We start from the raw sequence: 13,546 nt of genomic DNA on the forward strand, positions 1-13,546 counted from the left end.
ATGAACCAGGCCACTGTGCGGCGCGAAAGTATCATGCTGTGAATTCTTACACTGTGCTGCCATCTTGAGGGCAAGGAATGCAACTACAGAAAGAAAATTAATCCTTTTTTTTTTCTTTTTTTACTGCCCTGTTACATATTTAGCAAAACAGCTGAGTGGCACATTAGTGGGAAGCTGTTATATCACTCCATTTGTTAATGTTCACTACATAAACATACAATTCTACCAGGATATTTTTTTTCTCTCATAAAGTTACAGATGGTCAGTGGTCATTGGACTATGGGTTGCAAGGTCCCAGGTTCAAACCACTCCCCTTTTTCCCTTTTGGAATGATTTCCTTTTGTAGTGTTTTCTTCCCATATAGGCAAAAAATAAAAAATAAAAAAAAAATCACATGTTCATACGAGGAGCATTCAAGTCAAACCAGGACTTGTGATGAAATTTCTTGCGAATGAGGGCGTAAAACCAATTGTTAGTTATAAAGTATGATGATGAGACTCTTAGTCACATTAAAACATCTAAAATGGGCAAATGTTTTAAAGAAGGCTGTACATCTGTGAACGACGATCCCGAATGCCCAACACCACTTGCACATTACAGGAACTCTATGACTGGAAGTCACTGACCTCACTTTAAGCCATTTACACATGTTTTGGCCATTAAAGGAGTTCTTTAGAGGCCAGCGTTTTAGACGTGAAGCAGGCAGTCCGTTCACGACTCTGGAAAAAAACTTTTACCTTGATGGTATCCAAGCACTAGTGAAATGCTGGAAAAATAAGTGTAGCAGGGTATTATATAGAGTTTTTACTCTCATAACTGTTTTCTATAATTCTGAACAACCAAAAGTCCCAGTTTATTTTGAACATACCTTGATATATGATTTCTGTTGTAGTCATGACATGTTTGGGATTTAGTAGCATTACAGATTATATTTATAATTGATGCAATGTTGTTTTGTGCTAGCAGTTAGTTAGCCATGAGCTATGCTACTAATTCCATGGTGATGTATAGTCAGAAGTTAGCATTAATTGTTTCATAAAATCTGAATAGCTGATCAGTACGGTGAGAATTTCAGAGGTAATCTATACAGAAGAATATGATGTTATAAATATTTTATTTTAAAATGATAAATGGTCCAAGCACATGCACTTGCAGTGTGAACTGCTGTAGCCTGCATGAAGCAGAGAGCGATACACATGCTGTGTGCTGTTTTAATTAACCATTCTTTTAGAAGTGCAATTTGTCATGCTTTGCCTTATGGACAATAAATTCCCATCATCATCCATCTGTGGTCTACACTGACACTAATGACAAACACACAGCAGGGAAGATTCACTTAAGTTCACTTAAAGGTGGCACAGAAGCTTGTGATAGTTTTTTGCAAGATGGAAAGATATTTATGGATGTATAAAGAAGAGATAGGTATGATGCAGCATAGATTCTTACTAACAGATGGAGAAGGAGGGATTTTACTGGGAGCTTTTGGTTTCTTGAGTCTGTTCTGTTTATAAGAGTGTGTGCCAGGGTAACAGATCAACACTTCACTACTGAGAAGCTCTTGCATAAGCAAAGATGAGAAATACACCAGACTTCTTTCCTTTATTACCTCTACATGACAGTATTTGCAAACATTTAATTTTTATGAATTTAATTATTATTTTTTGGGGTATCAGTCTGTACAAATTCAAATGAATTGAAATTCGAATTCAAATGCACCTATCCCTTTATATAATGCAAATGAGCAAAGTAAATAGTAAAAAAAGGAATAAAAAGAATGAATTGTGATTAACAACATTTTTTAAAAATCCGAGTTTAAATTTACTTGTAACAACCGGGCCTGATAACTGCCGGACTTGTTGAATCAAGAATTATGTGTGAATTAAGTAAAGCATGCTAGAAGACCTCAAAAAGGACTCTTTTTCCCTTAATATAATGAAATGAAAAGATCAAAGACTTTTGCACAGTACTGTATGCATTTCCAGGGCCAAATACTATGAGCTACAGCAACAGTGAAATTTAGAACATGGAAAATGGGGATGCAGCAGTCATGGCAGCGAAAATTAAGTTGAATAATGTGGTCTAAAATAAAGAGGGCTGCGTCTACAGGGAGAATAAGGAATTTGCTTGGAGGTTGTGACTGCTATCTTATGAATAGGTTTTAGTAAGACTTTGTCAGTCAGAATTATAAAGACAATTCCAGCATCCAACTTTACACTCTATATCTTTAAGGATGCTTTTACTACAAAAACATAATGAGACCATTCCAACACGCATTAGTTTCATCGGAAACTACTGAATAATAAGCTTTAATAAGAATCGAAGAGTAATAATCTGGTATTTTATGAGGCATCAACATCAAGTGATTATCTATGATATAGACTATGCACTATACATTTAGTGTTTATGTGTATATGTACTTTTCACTCATGCACTTACTTCCACCTATGCCACTCACTCCTGGGTAAATTACTTACCTGACCTAAAATGGTACTACAAATTTCTCACATATGATAATCTCAGCCATATAATGCATTATAACTTTTAACCCCAAAACAGCATTAGGGTATTTCAAAAAAAGGATACATTCCTTGTTAGTGTTCCTCCAAGGTTTCTGTCTGTCACCTTTTAACCATCATTCTAATTGATTTTTCTTCTCTATTGTCTATTGTTTTTTATACCTGAGATATAACTCAGCAGAATAATAACACGGTCATTTCAAACTGAGGATAAATCCCACATGCAGTAACATTCAGTTAAAGTAATAAAGAGCCAGGGTCAGGAAACGTAGGTGTGCATCGGTGTATTTTTTTCAGTATCAAACTTATAAATAGGAAAATTTTGAGGTTTAAGGTGTAATAGAGAAATATTATCTTGTGTTGAAAATTCTCAAATGAAATAAAAATTTAATAAAAAAATCCATATATTTTTCTCCTCTGGTTAGAACTGTGACTTCTGTCTTCTGGTTATTTTTAAAATCTCAGTTGCTTTTGCTTTCTTTGTTTTGGCGGGTTATCATATTACAGGAAACAATCAGATGCAACTTTTTTAAGAATTTCCAAAAATATGTTGTAAAAATGTGAATTTTTTTTAATTAGAAGGAGGGTCAAGGCATCCACTTGTCTTTACTGGTTCCAATATTTACGGTTCACATCATGTCTTTCTTCTTCTGTTTACAGAGTCTGGGGAGCCGCAAAGGCAGAGATTGTCTTTACACTGAGTTACTTTTTAGCTGAAATTACACGAGAACTTTTCCAAATTCTATTCTATTCTATTCTATTCTATTCTATTCTAGTCTATTCTACATATTTGACCACCTTTTTGTATTAAGTATGTTTCCATATGGTGGATGTTTGCTGACAATGCAGTTTTAGAGATAACCCTTGACTCTGAGCCTCTGGCTTGATTTAATTTAGTGTTTAATCACGTAATAAATGAAATGATGTGTCTGTGTAGGCCATGATTTAATTAATTTCCTCTACTTTCTGAATTATCCGGGAGAAGAAAATACTGACAAGCAGCTAAAGCGCTCTCCACATTTGCTTTGGACGATGGCAAACCTAAAATCCATTCTGAATCTACCGCCACCACCCCAACCCCCATGCTCGCTTTGCCACAGAGGTGAGTTGTGTTTACACAGGATATGCTCTGTACAAGTCTTACATAAGCACCATTAGCTTTCCAAAGGCCAGCGAATTATTCAGTGTGGGGAATTTTCCACTGAACCCTTCAGTTACCAAAGTTTAGACACGATGTGGGCAATAATTAAGATACAAATAAAATCGTAAACATTCAAAGCATTTGTCAAACTGGCCATTATAAACACCCAGCCATGCACTGCTTATGTGTGTGTTCATAGATTATATGAACAATTACAATTTCCATACACACACAATGTGATTTGAACTCACAGCACTGGGACTAAAAAGCTGTGTGACCATAAGAAAACCACTTGTTATTGAGATTAATAAGACTGGAATTTGCTAGAGAGCACAAAGCATTTTAGAGGAATGGAGAAAAGGCATATGATCTGATGAGTTCAGACACTGGCATTAAAATGAAGTCAGCTGATGACCTGAATGTACTAAATGACCAGGTCATCAAATTCGTGGAATTTTTCTTCAATGCTAGCACAGGCTTATTCCAAGACTTAAATAGTGAAAGAGTGGTTCTGGAAGTATGAGAATATAAACTGGTCACCACACTGTGTGCAATCATCGCTAAAGCTTATCGAAATCTATAAGTGTGTGACCTTTCTGTAGATATGTGTGTGTTTTTATAACCTATGTTGGCCTAATATTGCATACAAAGTGTTGCCCCTGTTTTTGTGTTTGTAACCTTGGAGGGCAGTCTGACCCATAAGTTACTTCCTGTGGAGCTCCATTTCCAGGCCGCATCCTGAAACAGGATTTAAACTACAGTATGGTAGTGATTGCTTGGCTTCTTATTAAGTGTTTACTTACATTTTCCATGACATACAGGATGCACATACGTACAGCCTCTTAGTAATGAAATCAATACACTTCGCCGTGAAAATTATTGAAATTTGCAGCAATTTACTTAAATCAATATATAGTATTTGGCCACAGCTCTACCAGCATGGACACCATCCGTATGGGTCTTTTCTAAACTGTTGCCATGCACTTGTATAGAATGTCTTTGTACTGAATGCTGCACATAGTAAAATCTTCCAACTGGACCTATATAGGGTGTCCTATAGTTGGCCTATACAGTACAGTTGAGTCTTAGCCTAACACTCTGGGTATTAATTAAACACTGGGGATTTTGCTGAGGTCCAAATCTGTTCCAGCATGACAATGTGTCTGTGCACAAAGTGACATTCATTTGCCAAGATTGAAGAAGAAGAAATAGATAGGCTTGTACAGTGCCCTAAGGAAAAAAAGAACAGATTTGGATGCAAGTAAGGGTGTGATGGTCAACAATTTAATGGCAATAGACAGAATAAGTACCATTGGTGTCTGATTGAAATCCAGGCAGTCTGTTTTTAGTTTTCAGTTTTTTGTTGTTCTTCCTCTAATTATTTTAAATCACAGAGCTTATAGTAACACATAAGTACAGTTAATAATATTCCTGAGAAAGAACTGAAAGAAAGTCCTGAAATTTCCTGTAATTTCAAATAAATTCAGCAAATATCGTTGTGATTAGCATAAAACAATAAGCTTTGAATTTGTGATAAGTGTATTACTCCACAGCTCAATTTCAGACAGATGTTTTTCGTGCATGATATGCACCATCCTTTCTTGCTTGCATGAGTGCTCAAACAAATAAACAAATAAGGATAATCTGAAACATTATATGCATCAGATGTCTTACTCCTTCTGTCTATTGCCATTAAAATTGCTCATCTTATAAAATAAATTCGACTTCCTTACATCCTTCCATGTGTGGATCTGCATAAAAGCTAGAACACAAGGTGACAGATGATCTTTTGCAAAACAAGCTTTACAGCAGCATTTATGATATCCTTCCTATGGTGTATTATGTTTCATGCTTTACTGTGCGTTATACTTTGACAAAAACAAAAAGACCAAAAAAAAGGATTCAATTATTCATGTAGCTGACAAGAACATTAGATTTGAACAAAAAAGCTGACTTTATGGATTATCTGTCGAGTGTATAGATTGCTATAATTACCAGTGGCTTTTGCCCTTGCTGCAGGGCAATCCTCATTCAGTTATTCTGTAATGTTGCAAACTTTAAATTCTTTATATATATGATTTTTCTGAAATATTGCTTTAATAGAGAACACAGGATGACGGTCGCTTTTTCAGAGTCAAACAACACTGCTTACACTTCATATGTGAAACCCTTGTTGTCATGCCAACCATGACAGTCCATCCGTCCCAACCTCCGCCCACCCCCCATACAGCTAGGACTTCTCTTTTATCCATATGAAATTGTGTCGACAAGCATAGCGACACAGCATTAAATAAAGTGAATCTGTGTAAGTGAACTGCAGCATTCTAAATCTAATTTAATCCAATTAAACTGAATACACCATGATGTGACATGGTAAAGCAGCCACAGAAACTTTGGGTGTATCATGGAGTTAATGAAAGTGCATTTTTGTTATCAAAGGTTCGGTAGAAGAAAAAAAATGTAGGAAAAAGTAAAAAAAAAAGGGAAAAAAATCACAGCAAAAGGAAGCTGCTACTGAAAATGAATGAACCCAATGAGTTAACGATCCAACTGGAGATGTCTTATTAAGTTAGTCTGTCAGTAGCAGCTATAACACACAGCCATCACTTTAAGTATCTCTATAATTGACTTGTTTAATTCACTAAGCCGCTTCACTGGCTGGTCAATACCGAGGCTTTATTGCGTGTCTTTTAAACCAGAATGATCAGTAAAACCTCACCATGACGGACATGATTTGCCAGTCAGCAGCTCATCCTGTACTTATAATCGCTGTGTTGGTTATCTATTACATGCAGCTGAATTCTTCTACATTGCCCGGGAAACACACGCCAGGTTTTAAAATACGAGTTTCCTTATGCTATAAATATATGTACCATTACTTCTTTTCCTGTCCCAAACCCCAGCTGAACTAAGCAGCAAATAAATGGTCATTGTGCTCCTAGTTTGTACAGTACAATTCGATCTTGTACAACCCAGAGTCAGCTGCCTGGATATTTTTGTAGCAGGTGCAATGAAATATGCTATTAGATGCTATGTTCTGCCTTATATACAGAACACCCACACAGCAGCTGTGGCCAAAAGAGAACAAGAACCTGAGAGAAAAGGAATGGTGGGGGAGGGGAGCAGAGGGAGGGAGACAGAACAGAAAAGAGAAAGAGGGGGAGAGAGCACAAGAGAGAGAGAGAGAGAGGGGGAGAGATGAGTATGGATGGTTTTTCTGTGTGTGTGTGTGTGCATGCGTGCGTGCGGACACACTGTATTAATTAACACACCATTACTGTGGAGTCCATAGAAACCGGAGAGTGACACCATTTTTTTTCTCACCACTTTGAACCACCACAATGAATTTAAAATGCATTAATCTGGGCCTGACTGAAGTGCAGACTTTTGCCTTTAATTTTCTTACATTAACTGTTTAGGAATTACAACCATTTTTTACAAATTCTCTTCATTTTCCATTTTCACAGGTTCGAAAACAATTTAACACAAATATAGATATAAAGATTTTTTGAAATACTTGGATGTCTGGAACCCATGGACATCATCCACATGCCTCTGTGTCTCCTCCACTGTGCTGCTTTGTGGGTCATTCTGGCTTCATTTTTTGTCTTCAGTACGTGAAAAGAAGCTCGACTGGGGTTGAGGTCAGGTGATTGACTTGGCTATTCCATTTATTTGCCTTTAGAAACTCTTGGGTTGCTTTTGTGTCATGTTTTTGAGCCATTTGTAAAGAGCTGTCCTATCTGTTTCCCAGCTTTTCACTGAATCTGAGCAGAAAGTACCACTCTATAGGCATGAGAATTCACCCTGCGACTTCTATCCGCCAAAGTCATATCATCGAAAAATACTGGTGACCCAGTTCTTTTGGCCGCCACACATGCTCATGCTATAGCACTGCCATGGCATTGCTTTGAAATTTGAGCCGTTTTGTTCTCCATACTTTTCTCTTCTAATCATTTTGGTATAACTTAATCTTGGTTCAATTTGTCCAAAGAGTTTTTTTTTCCCCAGAACTAGACAGGCTTTTTTTTGGTCTAATCTGGCCTTTCTGCACTTGTGTGTTATCTGTGGTTTGCATGTTGATGTAGACCTGTATTTACATTCATTAATATTCCTCTTGAGTGTAGACTACAAATAATATACTTATCTTCTCAAGAATGTTCTTAACTCCCAGATGTTTAGATAGTGTTTTTCTTTACCAAGCAGGTCGTCCAGGCCTTTTAAGAATGTACCAAATTGTTGGTTTGGCTACTTCTAATTTTCTGCTCTGTCTCTAAATGAATTTAACACTCCAGACCTTTTATTTACACAGATTGTCATTAAATAATGAAAAACGCGAAAAGGTGGCAGTTGTGGTTCAGGCAGTTAAGGCTCTGGATTGTTAATGGGAGGGTCAGGGCTGAGAGCCCCACCATGGCTGTCTTGCCACTGTTGGGATTTTGGGAAAGGCCCTTCATATGGCAAGATAACCATGGCCACTGTAGTAGTCCCAAGCCTGAGTAGAGAAATGGGTGGGTTGTGGGAGGAAGGATATCCAGCATAACATCTGTGCCTATAACTTGAAAATCCAATGATCCAAAATTATCAGAAAAGGGGAAAAGCCCCCCCCCCCCCCCACTCCAAAAGGAGAGAAATAGGGCTTTAATTCCTACACAGTAAATGTAATATTGTTGTTAAACAGCTTCATCTAAATGTCTATATTCCAATCATGTCTTGGTTGTCTTATTTTAGATGCAAAGCAACATCACCACCATTTTCATAATCATAAGTATGAAAATGGTGTCAAAATACACTACCGTTCAAAAGTTTGGGGTCACTTTCTAACTCATGATCATGATCATTCCTGATTTTTATTTCTTTCTACATTGTGAAGGAATGCTGAAGGTGTCCAAAAATGCATTGATCTCCTTTGAACAGTTAATGCTAAGATGTGTCTGCTACTTCTGCTCTGTAAAGACTTCATAACATCTCTAATCTGAGGTGCTGTTTATTGGTCATTTTTCAGGCTGATAACTCTAAATGAACTTCTCGTCTCCGGGAGAGGTAGGTTTTGGTCAAAACAAAACCAAAACAAAGAAATTTGCAAGAGGCCCCAAACTTTTGAACGGTAGTGTACATAACAGTATACGCAATTCAAGGCTTATTAGTAGCTACTGATGCAGCATGCAGTTTTCAGTGGTTAAAAATGTGTTTTTGACTGGTAATATATATTAAAAACCAATAAAATCAGAAGTTTTCATTCCAAGATAGTAAAGGGTTGTAAAACTGCTCAATTTACAATGTTCACTAATGCAGGATTGTAGCCTATTAGAGTTGCACAGGCAGGTAAATGATATGTTTTGAGTTTAATAGAGCATGGGTTATTCATCAGGGCGTACAGTGAATGGAGAAATTGCTTGTATAACATCCCCTGAATAAATATTTTGAATTGCACTTTACAGTTGGGTGAAGATATGAGAACAAAGCTTCAACCATAATAATATTGGATCAGGTTCGTTTCAGATTATGGGTTTGATACATTCCTAGACACATGCTAGACACACTGTCTGGGTGTACTACAGTATAAAGCCGGGATGCAGTGGAGCTGCTTATCATAAAGCAATTGTTTTTATTATGGCTGAATTCTTTTTAACAACCATAAATAACATCCAGTTTAAAATTTTGAATGCATTACATTAGTATTTTTTTAAAATAATTTAAATGATAAATATTTTAAACATCGCAACAGTGATGTGCTGCCCTGTGCAGAGCAGACAGTCAGGATGAGCTTCATCAAGGACAAAGACTGTGAAGAAGATGACAAAAAAATAAGAAAACTTGCCTTCTTTATCCAAAGACCACATTTTTTTCTGCTAGGATTGTTGTGCAATTTTGAGGTGTGGTTTGAGGTTGGCCCTGGCAAATGGCTTGGTAAGCGTCATGCCTCGAAATATCTGCATAAAAGGAAAAACCTCAAATATCTTGAAAATATCCCAGTCCTCATGTCCAAACCTCTCATCACAAGAGGTCTAAAGCATCTTGGCAGCTTTTCAATATAGATTGTATATAAATATAACTATAGAGTGCTTCCTCTATTAGTTTCTCTCTACTCTACTCTACTCTACTCTACTCTACTCTCTACACATTATCTGCTCAATACAAATAATTTATTCATATTCGGTTACATTTCTATTATGCAATGAGTCAATCAAACCATTCATTACATGTCCTACATACAGTATTATAGTATTAATATTACTGTGGTAATTAAATAATTAATAGTAGTTATTTAATTATATGCACTTTCAAAGGAAATAGCTGAGCAATAACCATACTTCACCTCTGTGGGTTAATTTGTTCTAGCATTTCTGTGCTTTTTTGTGATTGCATAATTGATAATCTTTTTTGCGATTGCATAACTGATAATCAATATTAACGTGTTAATGTTATGTGGTCTTAATGTTATGGCTGATCGGTGTATGCGCACATGTACAGCTGCCACAGTGTATCAGGTTTCCCATGAAAAACACTGGGAAGGAGGCAATGAAAAAAACATCTGACACTGCTCAGACTATGTTTCTTGAACAAATTGATAAAAAAATAGAAATATGAAATAAAAAATTTGAAAACATCACTGTGGTATATATGAACCCTAAAATTGTTAAGGAAAATGCCATGTGACGTCTTCCAAGATGTGTTCCATGTGGTCTACTTGGTCTGTGTTATATCCCCATAATTTCCCATAAAGGAGAAATGGGTCTGGATTCTTATTTTAAAAAATGGACATATCCCATAACCAACGTTTTGTTGCCAAAAGCGATGACTGCAGATTTTAGGTGATGAGTTTTTTTAGCTTTAATATTTCTTAAAGATACCTGGCATCTCCTCACCCTCACCCAGCTCATGTTAATTCAGAAGAACGAATTGGTTGATTTATGTTTGCACTGGAGCACTGCCATATCAGCCTCCCATTTGCTGATGGACTAAAGTGGATTGATTTCTGCAAAGTGCGGCACTTGGAAGGTCACAGCTGAATGCATTTAGGCTCACTGCTGCCCTTGGTGAACACAGCACAGTTTGGCTCGGGGCCACTTGCGGCTGAGCTGGCCAGTGGCTTTTTGAGAAAGGGTTGTAACTGATAGAAGCTGGGACAAACTGTTTTTCTTCTCTTCTGGTACAGCAGCAGAGAGAGAGAGAGAGAGAGAGAGAGAGAGAGAGAGAGAGAGAGAGAGTACATTCAGTACCTGATGAAAAGGAACTCAGACAACTTTTACTGCTCATTCCTGGATAAGCAGGGGAAGAGAGATTGCTATAGCTGTATATAAAACACTCATGCAAACACACACACACACAGACACATATATACACACATGCACACAGACTCCTTGTGCTTATTTATGCTGAAAATAGTCATGTATGTTTGGGGTCTTTGTCCTGCCGCAGAATAACTTCGGGGTCAATCAGACACCTCCCAAAGGGAACTGCATAATGCATACGGCAAGTACCTGCCTGTATTTCTCAGCACTAAGGACACTATTAATCCAGACCAAATCTCCAATTTCATTTGCTGGAATGCTGCACCAACCATAAGAGGGAGCTCCACCATGCTTCACTGTCGTCTGCAGACACTCATTTTTGCCCTTCGGCAAACAAACCTGACTCTTGCTATAGCCAAATCATTCATGTTTTGGCCAGAGCACCTGGTGTCATTTTTCTGCCCCCAGTTCCTATGTTTTTATATGTTTCCACAGTGGAGGTATAGCTTTTTGGCCACATGACTTCCATGAAGATTAATTCTGGATGTTGATAACGGATGTTGACTTCACTTAGACTGCAAACTAAGCATGTCAGCCACAGCACATCACATGGCCAAGTCGCAGTTGCTGTATTAATCACCTGTAACTGTTTGTTCTACCTAAATCTGACGGAAAACCAAAGCTAACCATGGATGCAGTAGATATGTTTTTAAGAGCCAACAAGAATAGCGTGAATGGGAAAGAGAGATTATACCCACTGGAATGGCTCCCTGTGGAATTTTTGGATGACGGATCAGGGGGACCTTCTCATCAGCTGAACCCATCTACCCCCCTCCCTGCCACTCTGCCTTGTTGCTGCACTGAAGGCATCCCTTTGTCCCTCTGCTTCATAGAGGACATTGTTTCTTCTTTGAATTTTACTCTGTCTTTCCACTCCACTGAGTATGTTCCCATGCCTCCTTGTTCTGCTAAAAAGGTTGCTACTAAACCTCGCTTTGTGGTGTACATGGCTCCTCCCTCTGTTCTCACAGTGGCTGTCAGTTCTCTCTCTGGCAACTTGAGCCATCTACTTCTCTGATCTGTCTTTCAGTTAAAAAGCTAAGACTATCTGAATAATAACAATAACTTTTGAGTTGACGAAGTTTAGATAACAAAATGCACAGAGGACACTGATCAGTAAACCATCAGAAATAAGCTGCAATTATGATATTCTCTACATTGTATTTGAGTTAGCTAGGGTTCTGTATCTATACTTAGGACATGAAAAATCTGTCATTATTGTCTATGCTGCTTAATCCTGTATACAAGGTCACAGGGGGCCTGGAGCCTTTCCCAGGAGACTTTGGGCATGAGGGAGGATACATCCTGGACAAGATGCCAATCCATTGCACACGAACAGTCACACACTCCAGGCAATTTGGTAACGCCAATAAGCCTAATCAACTTAACTTTAGATCATGCAAACTTCGTGCACACAGAGGCAGGAATTGAAACCAGACCCTGGAGGTGCAAGGCGACAGCGCTAACGACACAGCCACCATGTCACCTTTAGGCCTTGTTCACACGGGCGTTAAATTTTTGGATAAACGAACGTGCTCTAAACGTCCTAGACGTTTATGCTGCGTTTTGTAGTGGCGATCGATTGACTTCTACACCGGCGTTCATTTGTCTCTGTCTAACGTCAACTTGCAGCCCAAATTTTAGTTTGTGAGTTTCTGTGTTAACCTGTGGGGGCAGTGTGTCGGGAACTGGATATGAAAGCCCGCTGCTACTGGGTTCTCTCTCTGACTGCACAACGTCAGATTAAAGGATGGTTTTTGGTGGTTTTTGAAGAAATGCGAAAATTTCCGCGTATGTTTTTCAACAATTTATTTTATTTTATTTAGCCTTTTTCTGCATTTTCCTATGTATAGCATGTAGGATCATGGGATATATCCGGTCCTCCGAAGCGTAAAATGAACGTGAAGAAAACGTACTAGGATCGGTTTCCTTGCGGTTCGTTGGGTTTTGAATGCCAAGAAAAAGCTGCATGCAACATTTTTTTGATGCCGTATAAACGCACAGCCGGACAAACGCACGTCAAAAAAAAGCCCGTGTGAACACTCTCATTGACTCCTATGTGTAGAAAACACTCGCCGCGATCGGCGGACGCTACGAACGCAAGAAAAACGCTCGATTTTAACGCCCGTGTGAACAAGGCCTTAGCGATTAACTACGTAAAATATTATTCAAGTAAAAGTTCTCCATTTACATTTGTACTTGAGTGTAAGTCCTAAAGTACTTACCTTTAAATTTACTTAATTATGAAGTGTACTGAGCTTGTACTAGCTTGTAGTAGCTTGTAGTAGCTCTTAACCTTAAAGTAAGAGATTCTCCTCTCTGTAGGATATATTACAGTAAAAGCAAAAAAGCAATAAAAGTAAAAAAAAAAGAACCTAGTGATAAAAGTACTTAAATAAAGTACAGATTTATGAAATCTCTGCACTTTGGTGATGACTCTGAGATGTAAAGACAACCCAAACTGCAGGGTTCTTTAACCAACTGGTTGTATTTCTGGCTATCTCTTTCCAGAACTTTTATTTTATACTTGCTGGTGCTACATGACTAATTCATTTTGTACTAACTTACATTGTGGAATAGATGAGATGCATGGT

The sequence above is a fragment of the Clarias gariepinus genome, chromosome 12 (genome assembly GCF_024256425.1).
Source record: "Clarias gariepinus isolate MV-2021 ecotype Netherlands chromosome 12, CGAR_prim_01v2, whole genome shotgun sequence".
Classification (NCBI taxonomy): domain Eukaryota; kingdom Metazoa; phylum Chordata; class Actinopteri; order Siluriformes; family Clariidae; genus Clarias; species Clarias gariepinus.